Raw genomic sequence first — 15,415 nt, forward strand, 5'->3', positions numbered from 1 at the left:
AGACGATACCCACAGTTTATGTGGATGGGTGCCACTACCATGTTGATAACAATGGGGAAAAATAACTGGTGGCTGGTATTGGAAATGCCTCGGTGAATGATATCACAGAACCCTCTGCTGGTTATAAAATCAGACCCCGAAGTAGACAGGTTGCCGAGTTGATGGAGGTTTATCACGCCATCCTCATTGCAATGCACCGCCAACTCAATGAACTGGTCATAATCACTGACTCTGATCATGTCAGGAATGCGTTAATTGGAAGAATCGAGGCTTGCTTTGTGCCAAAAACAAACCCCATGCCAGACTGATCCAGTCAAACAACGATCTGGTGACCTCCAATGAGATGACCATCTATTGGAAGAAGACAAGAGGTCATTCCAAGATAGAGAGGCCAGATAAGACTGGCAAAGACCTGGCTGACTAGCTGGCTAAAACCGGAGTTCTGCAGGGGGATTTCATAGAAATGGAATCCCTGCTGGGTGAAATTCAAATGGCAGCTGTCACCAGGACCAAACTCAGGCTAACAGCGAACTCTCAACAGCCCCGTGGAGTAAAGATACCCCAGATGAAGGTTTGATCACTGCACAGAAAGAGGACCAGATCATTGAAAAATGTTATCGACACATTGAATTCCCTGTAAGTTTTCCTCTAATAATAATAATAATAATAATAATAATTTGGCATTTATACAGTGCTATGAACCCTCAGGTATCTGAGCGCTGCTTATTATTACCCACAGTGTGTGGTGCTCATTTATCGACCTCGGAAGGATGAAAGGCTGAGTTTGGCCCTGCCGGGATTCAAACCTGCGTTAGCAAGCTCTGCACGGATGTCAAAGCGAGCGCTCTACTGACGGTGCTGCTTGACCGGCTATAGAGTCAGATTAGAGTCAGATTATGCTGCTAAAGAGGATCTCCAGGGGTTGATGAAGTTTTCCAAGATGTTCTGCATCCAAGACGGTTTGTTGGAAAGGAGAGCCCTATCTGGCAGTGACCAGTGGGTGGTACCTACCACATTCCGAAGCCTGATGTTGATCCACTCCCATGACGTGCCCACTGCCGGTCATAGGGGGTTTCATACGACATTGGAAATCTTGCACAAGGTTGCCTACTGGCCACACATGGACCAGGACTTCGACACATACCAGGGGTGTCTGGTGTGTGCTCAATTCCAACCAAGTTCACTCACACACAGAGCTCCCCTACAAAAAAGGGGAATGACACTGCCTTGTTCAGATTTGAAAGTCGTTTCATCAGGCCAGTGATTCGCTCCTCTAGAGGAAACAAGTACATGGGAACTGTGACATACTTGTTCGCAAAGTGCATAGAATATCTAATTCTCCATGATTAGCTGAATCAGACAATGGGCCTCATTCAGAGTCTGCCGGTCCGGAAACAACGGTGGCAGTAAACCAGCCGCCTCCATTGTCTCAGGAGCGGCAGACTACGGGTTCTGCAGGCGAGTGGCCTTACTCCCGCGAAGTCTGACCTGGCGGGAGTAACGCCAACCACCTACTGACGTAAATGGAAACACTGACCCCTTTAATTAGGGTGCCAATGTTTCCACGGTCCACATTCCCATGGAGTCTTATCCATGGGAATGGGGAGTAACAGAATGCCGGCTCCGGAATTACCACAGCCCTGGTAATTCTGGCAAATCCAGAGCCAGTAATTCATTCCACCTGCCAGTTTTTCCGGCACTGTTACCGCCAGACTTGGAATGAGGCTCAATATGCTTATTATGGTAGTTGCTAGTAAAATTATGAAGTGTGTAATACATAACCAGGTTTTGGCAAAAAGTTGAATGGAGTACAAAGGGCAATTACAAATGAGAATTGTCCTGACTTAGAGGCTGGGTTTGGGAGGAGAAAGACGGGTAACTGTCCAATCCTAGTGGCAGGAATTATTGCAGGGTACTTCCCCAAGATTGTAAAATTGTTGGTGTCATCGCTGCTATATACTGGGGACTGCACTAGGACACAGGAAGGAAGACAGGGTAGAGAAAGGAGACAGACCATCAGGAAGGCTGCTGAAATGTACCATCTGACACCTGTAAGGAGACACAAGAGGAGATTGCTGAAAGTGCATCTTGGTGGAGCTGTCTATCCCTAGGAAGGTCTCAAGCTGGCTGATTGGGTCCTAAGGTGGAGAGTGGGAGGCCATCTTTGAGAGTGGAGTGACCAGACCCCTGCCCTATCTTTCCAGAGTGTCCTGAGATACAACTGGCTTTCCTGACCTTAAACAGAGGCTTGCTATGTAATTAGAAATGCACCCTGGGAAACCATCTGCATGCCTTGAACCCTTTCCCGTTAAAGTGGGCGCGGGGTCAAAACCGCGTAGATCCATAGCATTTAACACCTAGTTCGTCACACCTTGAAACACTTGTGTATAGGCGCGTTATAAATGCCATATCATATCATATCAAATCACTTCTGGGTGAATTTTGTTAAAATTCGAAATGAGGAAACCTCACTTCCCATTGTGTGAAAACTGAAAACTATACCCTATACATTAATTGGGTAATCCTTGGTGTCCAGCTGGCCGTGACTTCTTTAAGGACGAGGGGTGTCTTTATTCTTAAATCAGTCCAACCTTTTTTTCCAGCTTCTACAACACAGGCCTTTCAGTAAGAGGGGGTCTGAAATCCAAAATTCAACAAAGCATTCCGATTTTTCTGCCTGACTTTCCAACATAGCCCAAAGCAAGGGGGGTCTGAAAAACAAAGCGATAAATCACCCTGTGTTTATTTTAAACCAAAGGTTTGGGGAAAATCATGATTACCAATCTTGATATCCTACTGCTAGCCTTTTAAGCCTGCAGGAAAATCAAAATCTCACAACATTACATAAGTGCCTTTGTTATTGATCAGTGTAATTATTTCGTCAAGTGACATTTGCAGAAAATAAAGATGTGTGATTGTGTTCTTTTTAACTCACTTTTGTGATTTATTTATGCTGAGAGAAGTTGATTGTGTTGTGCCAGGGATAAAGTGGTGTTTGATATTTTTCATGCTAATTCCTATTATTTTTAATTTAGATAAATATCAATATATTTCCCGTACACAGACCTGGTTGTTGGCTCATTGTTAGCTCAGCGGAGAGGGACCCAAGGGGCATGATATGTGTCTGAGATAGGGCTAAAAAAGAATCTGTTAAACAGTTTGTTGCATAACCACTTGAGTGGGGAAAGAGTGAACTCCCTGTGTTGAGGGTGGCTTCTCAATAAACCGATACACATTCTCCTCTGTCAGTCTGCTCCCTCATTGTCATGCATTCATGTGTCTCACGTTATCAGTCCTTGTTTCCAGCTCCTGTCCATCTGGGACTTACACACAGGGAGTCATTGAGAGACCCCCCCGCAGAATCTCAATATCCTCACCCGTGAAGCAGCACTGCTGTTTTTATTGAGGTCAGTAAATGCAGAGTCAGCACATGCACTCTGCACTGCAGTGAAGGGTGCATGAGAAGAGTTGTTAGTGGTTTTCTGTAGGTTAGATGTGACTGGACCCTGATTTTGTCAGTCCTTTGATGCAAACCACCCCTCTGTTACATAGGTTCAACTTTCTTACTGTTGGTAATATTGGTGTTTATTTTATTTATTTTTTTGTAATCATTTGTATTATTTTAATTTGTTACATTGTGATTATGGCAACACGTGAGGAAATTGTCTAATGGTGTTCATCTATCTTAATGGTGAAATTGTAAAAGGATTGGACTGGCATAGGTCTAGGATAACTATCCAGGCTTGCTTTGTGTGCGCAAGCAGGAAGATATCACTCTTCAGATCGCTGGTTTAAACGGTTAGTTTGCAGTGGACTGTCGGTAGGACACGCTTGCTCTTCAATGTGATGGTTTCCCTGGACTTTGAATTAGTTTGGGGATGGTGCATGGATTGCATTTAATTTTTTAAAGATTCAGTGAGCTCTCTGGCATCCGGTTCTCCAGTGCTCCAATGTGGGAGGAACTCATCCATGTAGCGCAGGTACCGTGAGGATGGTCTCTCCAGTCATGCCATGTAGCGCAGGTGCCGTGAGGATGTCTCTCTGGATCTCATCCTTGTAGCGCATGTGCCGTGAGTATGGTCTCTCCAGTCGTGCCATGTAGCGCAGGTGCCGTGAGGATGTCTCTCTGGATCTCATCCATGTAGCGAAAGTGCCGTGAGTATTGTCTCTCCAGTCATGCCATGTAGCGCAGGTGCCGTGAGGATGCTCTCTCCAGTCGTGCCATGTAGCGCAGGTATCGTGAGGATGCTCTCGCCAGTCGTGCCATGTAGCGCAGGTACTGTGAGGATGGGCTCTCCGGATCTCATCCATGTAGCGCAGGTGCCATGAGGATGATCTCTCCAGTCGTGCCATGTACCTCAGGTACCGTGAGGATGGTCTCTCCGGATCTCATCCATGTAGCGCAGGTGCCGTGAGTATGGTCTCTCCAGTCGTGCCATGTAGCGCAGGTGCCGTGAGGATGTCTCTCCGGATCTCATCCATGTAGCGCAGGTGCCGTGAGTATGGTCTCTCCAGTCGTGCCATGTAGCGCAGGTGCCGTGAGGATGTCTCTCTGGATCTCATCCATGTAGCGCAGGTGCCATGAGAATGCTCTCTCCAGTCGTGCCATGTAGCGCAGGTACCGTGAGGATGGTCTCTCCGACTCTCATCCATGTAGCGCCGGTGCCGTGAGTATGGTCTCTCCAGTCGTGCCATGTAGCGCAGGTGCCGTGAGGATGTCTCTCCGGATCTCATCCATGTAGCGCAGGTGCCGTGAGTATGGTCTCTCCAGTCGTGCCATGTAGTGCAGGTGCCGTGAGGATGTCTCTCTGGATCTCATCCATGTAGCGCAGGTGCCGTGAGTATGGTCTCTCCAGTCATGCCATGTAGCGCAGGTGCCGTGAGGATGCTCTCTCCAGTCGTGCCATGTAGCGCAGGTACCGTGAGGATGCGCTCGCCAGTCGTGCCATGTAGGACAGGTACCGTGAGGCTGGTCTCTCCACATCTCATCCATGTAGCGCAGGTGCCGTGAGTATGGTCTCTCCAGTCATGCCATGTAGCGCAGGTGCCGTGAGGATGCTCTCTCCAGTCGTGCCATGTAGCGCAGGTACCGTGAGGATGCGCTCGCCAGTCGTGCCATGTAGGACAGGTACCGTGAGGCTGGTCTCTCCACATCTCATCCATGTAGCGCAGGTGCCGTGAGTATGGTCTCTCCAGTCGTGCCATGTAGCGCTGGTGCTGTGAAGATGGGCTCTCCGGATCTCATCCATGTAGCGCAGGTGCCATGAGGATGATCTCTCCATGCGTGCCATGTACCTCAGGTACCGTGAGGATGGTCTCTCCGGATCTCATCCATGTAGCGCAGGTGCCGTGAGTATGGTCTCTCCAGTCGTGCCATGTAGCGCAGGTGCCGTGAGGATGTCTCTCCGGATCTCATCCATGTAGATAGCGCAGGTGCCGTGAGTATGGTCTCTCCAGTCGTGACATGTAGCGCAGGTGCCGTGAGGATGTCTTTCTGGATCTCATCCATGTAGCGCAGGTGCCGTGAGGATGCTCTCTCCAGTCGTGCCATGTAGCGCAGGTACCGTGAGGATGCTCTCGCCAGTCGTGCCATGTAGCGCAGGTACCATTAGGATGTCTCTCCGGATCTCATCCATGTAGCGCAGGTGCCGTGTGTATGGTCTCTCCAGTCGTGCCATGTAGCGCAGGTGCCGTGAGGATGTCTCTCCGGATCTCATTCATGTAGCGCAGGTGCCGTGAGTATGGTCTCTCCAGTCGTGCCATGTAGCGCAGGTGCCGTGAGGATGCTCTCTCCAGTCGTGCCATGTAGCGCAGGTACCGTGAGGATGCTCTCTCCAGTCGAGCCATGTAGCGCAGGTGCCGTGAGGATGCTCTCTCCAGTCGTGCCATGTAGCGCAGGTACCGTGAGGATGCTCTCTCCAGTCGAGCCATGTAGCGCAGGTGCCGTGAGGATGCTCTCTCCAGTCGTGCCATGTAGCGCAGGTGCCGTGAGGATGTCTCTCCGGATCTCATTCATGTAGCGCAGGTGCTGTGAGGATGCTCTCTCCAGTCGTGCCATGTAGCGCAGGTGCTGTGAGGATGCTCTCTCCAGTCGTGCCATGTAGCGCAGGTACCGTGAGGATGCTCTCTCCAGTCGAGCCATGTAGCGCAGGTGCCGTGAGGATGCTCTCTCCAGTCGTGCCATGTAGCGCAGGTGCCGTGAGGATGCTCTCTCCAGTCGAGCCATGTAGCGCAGGTGCCGTGAGGATGCTCTCTCCAGTCGTGCCATGTAGCGCAGGTGCCGTGAGGATGCTCTCTCCAGTCGTGCCATGTAGCGCAGGTACCGTGAGGATGCTCTCTCCAGTCGAGCCATGTAGCGCAGGTGCCGTGAGGATGCTCTCTCCAGTCGAGCCATGTAGCGCAGGTGTCGTGAGGATGCTCTCTCCAGTCGTGCCATGTAGCGCAGGTGCCGTGAGGATGCTCTCTCCAGTCGTGCCATGTAGCGCAGGTGCTGTGAGGATGCTCTCTCCAGTCGTGCCATGTAGCGCAGGTGCTGTGAGGATGCTCTCTCCAGTCGTGCCATGTAGCGCAGGTACCGTGAGGATGCTCTCTCCAGTCGAGCCATGTAGCGCAGGTGCCGTGAGGATGCTCTCTCCAGTCGTGCCATGTAGCGCAGGTGCCGTGAGGATGCTCTCTCCAGTCGTGCCATGTAGCGCAGGTGCTGTGAGGATGCTCTCTCCAGTCGTGCCATGTAGCGCAGGTGCTGTGAGGATGCTCTCTCCAGTCGTGCCATGTAGCGCAGGTACCGTGAGGATGCTCTCTCCAGTCGAGCCATGTAGCGCAGGTGCTGTGAGGATGCTCTCTCCAGTCGTGCCATGTAGCGCAGGTACCGTGAGGATGCTCTCTCCAGTCGAGCCATGTAGCGCAGGTGCCGTGAGGATGCTCTCTCCAGTCGAGCCATGTAGCGCAGGTGCCGTGAGGATGCTCTCTCCAGACGTGCCATGTAGCGCAGGTGCCGTGAGGATGCTCTCTCCAGTCGTGCCATGTAGCGCAGGTGCTGTGAGGATGCTCTCTCCAGTCGTGCCATGTAGCGCAGGTGCTGTGAGGATGCTCTCTCCAGTCGTGCCATGTAGCGCAGGTACCGTGAGGATGCTCTCTCCAGTCGAGCCATGTAGCGCAGGTGCCGTGAGGATGCTCTCTCCAGTCGTGCCATGTAGCGCAGGTGCTGTGAGGATGCTCTCTCCAGTCGTGCCATGTAGCGCAGGTGCTGTGAGGATGCTCTCTCCAGTCGAGCCATGTAGCGCAGGTGCCGTGAGGATGCTCTCTCCAGTCATGCCATGTAGCGCAGGTACCGTGAGGGTGGTCTCTCTGGATCTCACCAATGTAGTGCATGTGCCGCAAAGAGGCTCTCGCCAGTCGTGCCATGTGTGCATGTATGTGTTCTGTGTGATCTGCTCGAGATTTGCCACAAATATACATAAGAAGAGAACCTGACACCCCTCCTTAACACCTCTTCATTAGTTAATAGCCTAAACCCACCCCCTACGCATATAATTGGGGAAAAATCCTTTAAAAGAAAACTGGATCTATCCCTGTGTATGTATCTCCATGTGTGGTTTCATATAACACACACCCAACTGAGGAGGGAAGGGGGGCACTATGCAATGATAATGAAGAGTCATAAAAGGGTGTACATCTAAGGTATGGGCTGCAGGGGTTCGGGCGTGTAGCGTAAGCAAGGGCTTGGTTCTCTTGATGGTGGAACCTGGATGTTTGTGAGGCCTTCTAGAAATTAATAAGAGGGTAATGTCTTCAGCTCTTTCTTGAACTGAAGAGTGTCAGAGCTCTTCTAACTGTCCCAATTGGCTGGGGCCTAGCACGAGGATGCCTGTTCCCTTGTTTTCTCATTGGTCTTGAGTTTGGCGATGGTGCAGGTCCGAGATGGGCTCCCGATGGGCGCAAGGCACCAGAATGGGAGAATTTTGCAACGCTGGCATTGAATCTTCATGGCGTCATCCATGATGCAAGCTGTTTTGAGCAGGATCATGGCAGGAATGGGCAGCCAATGGGAATGTCTTAGCACTGGAGGGATATGGTCACACATTTTGGTTCCAGTGAATAGACATAATGCAGCGTGCCGGACTGTGTTACGGGGCACGAGTTGCAAGGTTGTGACCTGCGAGGTCCGAGTAACCATTGCCGTCCGCTTCATTTGGATATAGCTGTCATTACTGAATGTCAGATAGTTGTGGGTTAAGAGGAACTTTTTTGCACTTTGCTAAAGTGCTGTCCCATCTACGCGTTGGATATTGGCGTTGAGTGACTCCACATCCATGGTTGCTAGTCATGTTCCCACGGCACCCAGTTTTCTCAGTTGATCAGTGATGCAGTGGTTGCAGCTGGAGGCCGCCGGTTCGACAGGGCTCCAATATGTTTTGAACAGAGCCACAGATGCTCAGCCAACCTGTTTGCTCCAAAGATGACCAGCTGCCGTGGGTAGTGTTCTAGGTACATCTAGGAAGATTGTAAAATAGTAGCATACGAGCGTACCTTCAAAATCCTTTCCATTCTATTTTGTGGTTGGGACTTCCAATTCTGAGTAAGATCGTCTCTCATAATATGGACTGACTGAGAAGGCTCTCAGTGCCCTTCGTGGACATATGAGTGACTGGTCTTTCCCCTTGCCTGCATATCTACCATAGTGACTGGCTTCCAGACCACCTGTCCGAACCACTACTACGTTAGCCTGCACTCGCCAGATCAATGTCACCAGTGCCTTTCACATGGGTAAATAATGAAGAAGGATTTAGTGTCTGTCTTCTGCTGGCACAATTTACTTAACTAATTAGTTAATCTTTTATTACGTATTTACCGCATGACCGGTATTCGAAGCTGTGTTGTTCTGCGTCAAGACATACGCATTGCTCCTGAGACCCAGTCCGGCTACAGTTTCCCACACGACGTCTCTCCGCCAACTGGTTTCCTGCTTTAAACGTAACCATGACAACTGAAAGCACCCAGCAGTGGTACTGCTCCAGTCACCAATATGACAATTACACATTTCATTTTCAATAAATATATACAAATACAAAATTGCCAACGGCTTGAAGGGTGAATTTGACATGTACCTGATTCTACTGTGAGCCGGTGGGCCTGTCTCGGGCACTGACGTCACCTGTGACTGACGCCACCCCTTCCCTGCAAATCTTCTGGAGAGTTTCCCAACAGTGTCTTAGTTTGCACCCCTTTCTCTCTCCTAGCCTGCTCCCACATGCATCAGTGTGTGCAATGCAGAGCCAGGGCGCTGAATAGAAACCCACTGCTGGGAATAAGGATTCTTTGGGGGATCCACCCGCATGGGGTGAGCTGTGCATGTGTCATACATCAGTCATGAGCAGGTTTTAAGTGTGGCTCTGGATGTCATATAGAAGCATGATTACTGAGTGACACCGGTCACTCAAATCACAAGGCAATAGACAGAAAAAGAAGTGCTTTCAGAGGGGGGGAGGGTAACACAGACTAAAGGATAAGACATCCCAGAGCCAAGGCTAAGCTGGTTAATTAAAATGCTTCACATGAAACTTGCCCGAGGAAGCGATTGGACGACTGTCAAAGTTTGCAAATAAATGAGTTCTTTAGTCTAATTAAGGTATCAACTCATTTTTTTTATATCAGTAGTTTTTTAAAATACACTCGGCGTGCACAATACATGCTACCAGCAGAAGGCACCGCAGGAGGCACTAGCGACTGGCACGTGGACCCAGAATGGAGGCTAAATGGCCGCAGAGTGGAAAAGGGCCTATGCCCTGGGCACTATCAGCCATTGCGGCCAGGACGAGTCGCTACTTTGTCCCCATTGCTGGCATCACACCACCAACCTACCTGAAGTGGTCGGTGGCTACCTCATCCTCGATTGATTGATGGATTGATTTGGTGTTTATAACGCACCTGTACACACGTGTTTCTAGGCGCCACAAGACAAGGGAGGGTAGATAGAGCGAAGACAAACCAACCTACTAGGCCTTGTCACATTCGGATCGTGCAAGTGCAACAGCGAGAAGTGCAAGGGGAAGGGATGGTGGAAAGAGGAGAGGTTAGGGCAGTGGTCTTCAAACTTTTTTGGCCAGGGCCCCCCTGAGCAAAATTTGGGCAGGTCGGGACCCCCCAGAAATGCCAAATGGACAGTATATATTGCGCGCCGTCACCTGCTCCCATCAAAGTCGCTGGGCTCCCTCATCCCACTCCTACCCAGTCGCTGGTCTCTCCCCACCCCATCACACACCCAGGGCTCTCCCCACTCTGCTCCCATCACTATCCCATGGTTCCCGCCCATTGTGCTCCCACCATAGTCCCTCGGTTCCCCCGTCCCGTTCCCAACACAGTCTGAGGGCCAGTGGCGGCTGGTGAATCTTTTTTAAGTGGAGGGGCATTAAAGGGAGGTTCGGGGGGGTTTCCCCCTGTGAATTTTTTTTTAAATAATAGGTTAAAATGTTGCATTGTGGAGCATACTTTTAACAAAAAATGGGTAAATAGCCAAACAGTTTGCAATTGTTGCTGGGAGTCCAGGGGGCAGGCATTGATATTTTATTTCTATCGCGCTCGTACACAAGTGTTTCAGAGCGTGACAAGGCAAGGGAGGGGAACAGAGGAGAATAAAACAGCGATCTTACTAGGCAGAGGGTTTTGAATGATAGATGTCCGGTAAAAAGATACCATCCCTGTCCCCTGGGCCCCACTGGTCCTAACACAATGAACATGATTATGTGTATATGCAAGGCGCTGCACATTCATACAGCAATCACTCTATCATTCACATGAGCATCCATCACCATACACTCACTCATAACGCATCCATACACATGTTTAAATAAAAACAATGAACATAAACGTACCTTCTGCATTGGCCTGTGTGTGGGTGCTGCTCCAGCTGCTCTGTCCGTATGTGCGAGGAGGCGCAGGAGCTCCCCCTCGGACATACAGACATGCAGTGCCCCAGCCAGCATTTCCAATGAGCTATGCAATGCTGGCGAAGCAAAACGCCCCAGCACTTGCATGGCTCAGTGAGCATGTGCGGCTGGGGAACTAAACTGAACTGTCAAAGGGAAACAGTGTTTCCCTTTGACAGTTCAGCCAGCCCAGGAGCACTCCATTAGCTGGATAAAGCAGCTGAGGGAGTGCTCACTGTTTCACTGGGCTGGCTCCTTAGCTCCTCCATAATGGGTGAGGGGCCACTATGCAGTTAGTAATGTTGACCATTGTTGCTGAATATATCACAATTTACTTACATTTTAACACAAAGCACCCCTTTGGGTACTATTGAAACAGTGGGCTTCATAACTACTCTGGCGGTAGCTGTGCCGGTAAAACCGGCACGGCTGCCACTGGAGTTGCATCCGGGTCTGGCACCCGCGAATGGGCAATTACTAGGTCATGCCGAGTTAGGCGGACATGATAATTGCCCTTTCGAAGGTGCCGGTAGATCCCCATTCCCATTTGAGCCCCATATGGCTCAAATGGGAAGGGGGAGCTCGGATGCACCGGCACCGTTAATAACGGTGCTGGTGCATCCGACGAGCTGAGGTCAGACCTGGCGGGGGCTGTCAAGCACCCACGAGCACAACTCTTACTATGGCGGAACTGTAGCAACGGTGCCGGTAGCTTACCAGCACCGTTGTTACTGGTCCGCCATAGTAGTAATGAGGCCCAGTCTGTGACTAAAGGAATGAATATCCATTTACAACTGTGGGCCACTTTTTCATTGTTGCCTGAGACAGTTTCATGCTTCAGCCCGCCCATGTGGGCCACCCCTGCCCATTTCTTCCAATCTAAAAAAAAAAAAAAAAAAAAAAAAAAAAAAAAAAATCTTTTTTCATGCTGAGCTCTCAGGGCCCCCCTGGGATGCACCCGCGGACCCCTAGGGGGTCGCGACCCACAGTTTGAATACCACTGGGTTAGGGGGAAGTGCGAGCAGGGCAGCATGGATCTGAGTAAGTGCAGTCACGGCAGCGCAGCTATGAGTAAGTGCAAGGAGGCAGGGGGTCTGTGGGGTTATAGTTACAACCCCTAAGTGCACAGTGGCCAGGAGGCAGTGCAAGGAAGACTGGTCATGGAGGAACCTGGTACCGAGTGAGACTCTAAGGGTACCAAGCAACCAGTTGGCGCAGCAGAAAGGTAAGTTAGCAAGAAAGCAAGAGAGAAGGCAGAGGAGAAAAGGAAAGTCTTGAACCTCTTCAGGAACTTCTGGTGGTCCGGCTCAAGTCTAAAAGGGTCAGGGAAGCCATTCCAGAGGAAAGCACCTGCAGAGGAGCGAGTTCTACCCCCCACTCTCTGCTTGGAGAAGCATCTGACCCTCAGAGAGTTAGAGGTAGCTGAACGAAGGGCTCTAGTAGGAAGGTATTTAGGCACAGAGAGTTGGATATAGTGAGGGCCCTGGCCCCAGAAGGCCTTGTGGACAATGCATAGGGTCTTGAACATGATCAGTGCAGCCACTGGGAGCCAGTGAAGAGATTTCAGGGCTAGAGAGATGCGGTCCCTGAGTTTGAGGCCAGGGATAAGTCTCGCACTCCTGTTCTGTATTAGTTGCAGGGGCGAAGAGTTGAGATTTGTAGATTAAGAAAGAGGCTGTTGCAGTAGTCTACCCGAGAGAGAACCAGGGCTCTGGAGACAGTGAGCCTCTGGGGGAAGCTGGGGAAAGGTAGAATATCTCTGAGGATGTACAGCTGGAAGTGGGCCTTCTGAGCAAGGTCTGTGATGTGAGGAGGGAAGGAGAGTGGAGTCAGAGATGACACCAAGGTGTTTTTGCCTCACAGGAAGGTGAGGATATAGGGGCCAAAAAAGGACGGCCAGAGTGACAGAGGAAAAGCAGGAGGCAATGTGGATCTGCATCAACTGGTCATTGTCAACAACCATTGTCATTGGCCTTGTTGCCCCAGAGTTACGAACACAATACTTCAGGCATCGTCAGTAGATATGTTGAGTTCATAGCCTGCCACTAATCCTGTGAACCCATCCACTGACCCACTAAGTGGATTAACATCAAACTAGGATGTGGAGCTTTCAGGAAGGATCACCAGGCCTCATTTATGGGCAAAGGACCTACCTCTTGCTGCTTCAAGCAGTGCAAGGAAGATCACTGTGCCCGGGACATGGTTGAATACCATGATCCGGGCACAGTGATCACTGCACGCCCCATATGTAATACAAATGGCCATGCTTGGAGAACGGCATGTTAGCCATTATGTATCTCAATTAAAGGCATCAGAGAGACTTGACTGTAAGCCCTTCACCATTAACTCCAAATACATTTCCCTCCCAGTCACCTGAGATCTGTCCCCCATTATCAGCAGCATTTTATCTGGTTGATCATCACATTTCTGCCATCATCTCAAAACTGCAGCCCATTTTTCTGACAAAGCTACTACATGGATTAGATCCTTTCTGGTGAACAGATACATGAGGGTCTTCTCCCCCTCAGCCTCAGCTGAACCCTCGCCAGTCTTATGTAGGTTCCCCCAAGGTTCTTGCATTTCTCCTACACTCTATAATATGTTCACTAAGCCACGCTTTAATATTCTTGACTATTTGAGTGTCACCTACACTAACTATGCAGATGACTCCCAAATACTCATCCCTATCACTGGTGACCACAAAGCCGACACAAAAGCCTTAAACGATGTCTATCTGGTTATCCAGGCATGGATGGCACAACACGGACTCTGTCTTAATGATGATAAAACAGAGCTACTCATCCTTGGTTCCCACCACAGACTCAATAGATTAGATCCAGAATTCTAATCTTTCATTATTGACGGTAATACCATTAAGGTATCCAATGACACAATAGGCATTTATCTTGATTCGACCCTATCGCTTACTAGACAAACCAATGCCGTAATCTCGTATTCAGCATACACATGTAAACTTATCACAGCATGATGTCCATTCCTTACCACAGCCAATTGCACTATCCTTACCAGAACCCTCATCATGTTGAAACTCGACTACTGTAATGCGCTTTATCTAAGGACTAGTCAATGGAATTTAAGCAAGTTACAGGTTACCCAAAACAACGCAATCAGCGCTGCACTAAATGTACCTAGGACCCAGTATGTCTCTGACACCAGACCCAGCCTACACTGCTCTCGGTCTCACAAAGAATCTCCCTGAAAACTCTAGCTCTCACACATAAATGCTTGGCCAACCAGGCTCCAAAATACTTGGTGAACCGCTTCACACTCCAAACCTCCACACGCCAACAGAGAGCAGCCCAAGCTCATTGTCTATCAACACCAAGGTTTAAGCTTCAGAAAGCAGGGGGCCAGTTTCCCAGTTCTCGTCACTAAATTGTGGAACTTGCTACCTAATCCTCTCAGATCTGAATCCTCCTTTCACTCATTCAAGAGTAAAGCCAAAATGTGGCTCATTGCACAGGACTGTTAAAGCCGCCTCTCGCCTCATTGACCTTAACAACTGACACTGCTTGTCTGTTTGGCTTGGCTAAGCCTTGCCACTTTGGCTCATTCCTTTGTATATATACTGTAAATATTTTGTAAGTATATTCTGTATTTTTTTTAAGTACCTTTGAATGAAATGTTGATATGTCTGCTGCATACTATGTGACTGTAACCTCGAGTAATGTGCCCTGATGCCCTCGGGCCAGGCACGCTATACAAATAAACAAACAATAAATACAAATACAAGAGCTGAACCCCAACAATAGTGAAGATGGGACTTCCTTCTCAGTGCTGGTCCAGGTGCGGGTATCAGTGATTTTCCCCAGTCCTTGGTACTCTGCGTGGGCACACATCAGGAGCATTGAGAGAGATCACTCTTCTAAATGTCCATAAAAACCTGTCTGTTTCCACTTCATGAAAATACTCTCCGCAAACTTTTTGGGGAACGTAATGCACTTCTTACAGAAGAGCCTCCTTCAATTGCATTTGACCATGTTAACGCAAGGTCAAGATGCTCTCCTTTCACTTGAGCCTGCAAGCACCCTGGAGGCCACCTCCCCTACATTGTCATCCTAGCTTTCCTATATAAGACTCAGGTTTCTAGGCACTTTGACCCAGGCTTAACTCCCAGACTACCATCTCAGATTCTACCTCTAACCTTCTTGAGACTATAACTTGCTCCTTTGCTTGGAGACGATTTACAGATCTCCCACACACTGATGCAAGAGACATCATCCCTATAACACAGCTCTCTTTATTCTTCTTTTGACCCATTTAGCTTAATTTGAATTCCAACTACTGGATTACTCCTTCAACACCAACAAATTAAACATAATAAAATATTCAAAAACATGCAGATTTTGTACTTTCTCTTTATATCTGTATATACTTTTAAACGATATACACACACAAGCGTAAAGTTGCTAACAACACTACTTTGTTTCTGTACCCTTATATGTGATGTAAATGACTACACCTGATGA

General features: G+C 49.3%; 1 protein-coding gene across 1 annotated transcript in view; it reads right to left on the reverse strand.

Moving 5' to 3' along the window:
• The window catches only part of KLHDC8B (kelch domain containing 8B), a 1,322,551-nt gene that overhangs the window by 1,127,216 nt on the left and 179,920 nt on the right, over positions 1-15,415 (reverse strand). The gene's annotated exons all lie outside the window — the stretch shown is intronic.

This window comes from Ambystoma mexicanum, chromosome 2p, assembly GCF_040938575.1.
Source record: "Ambystoma mexicanum isolate Mex_15411 chromosome 2p, UKY_AmexF1_1, whole genome shotgun sequence".
Classification (NCBI taxonomy): Eukaryota; Metazoa; Chordata; class Amphibia; order Caudata; family Ambystomatidae; genus Ambystoma; species Ambystoma mexicanum.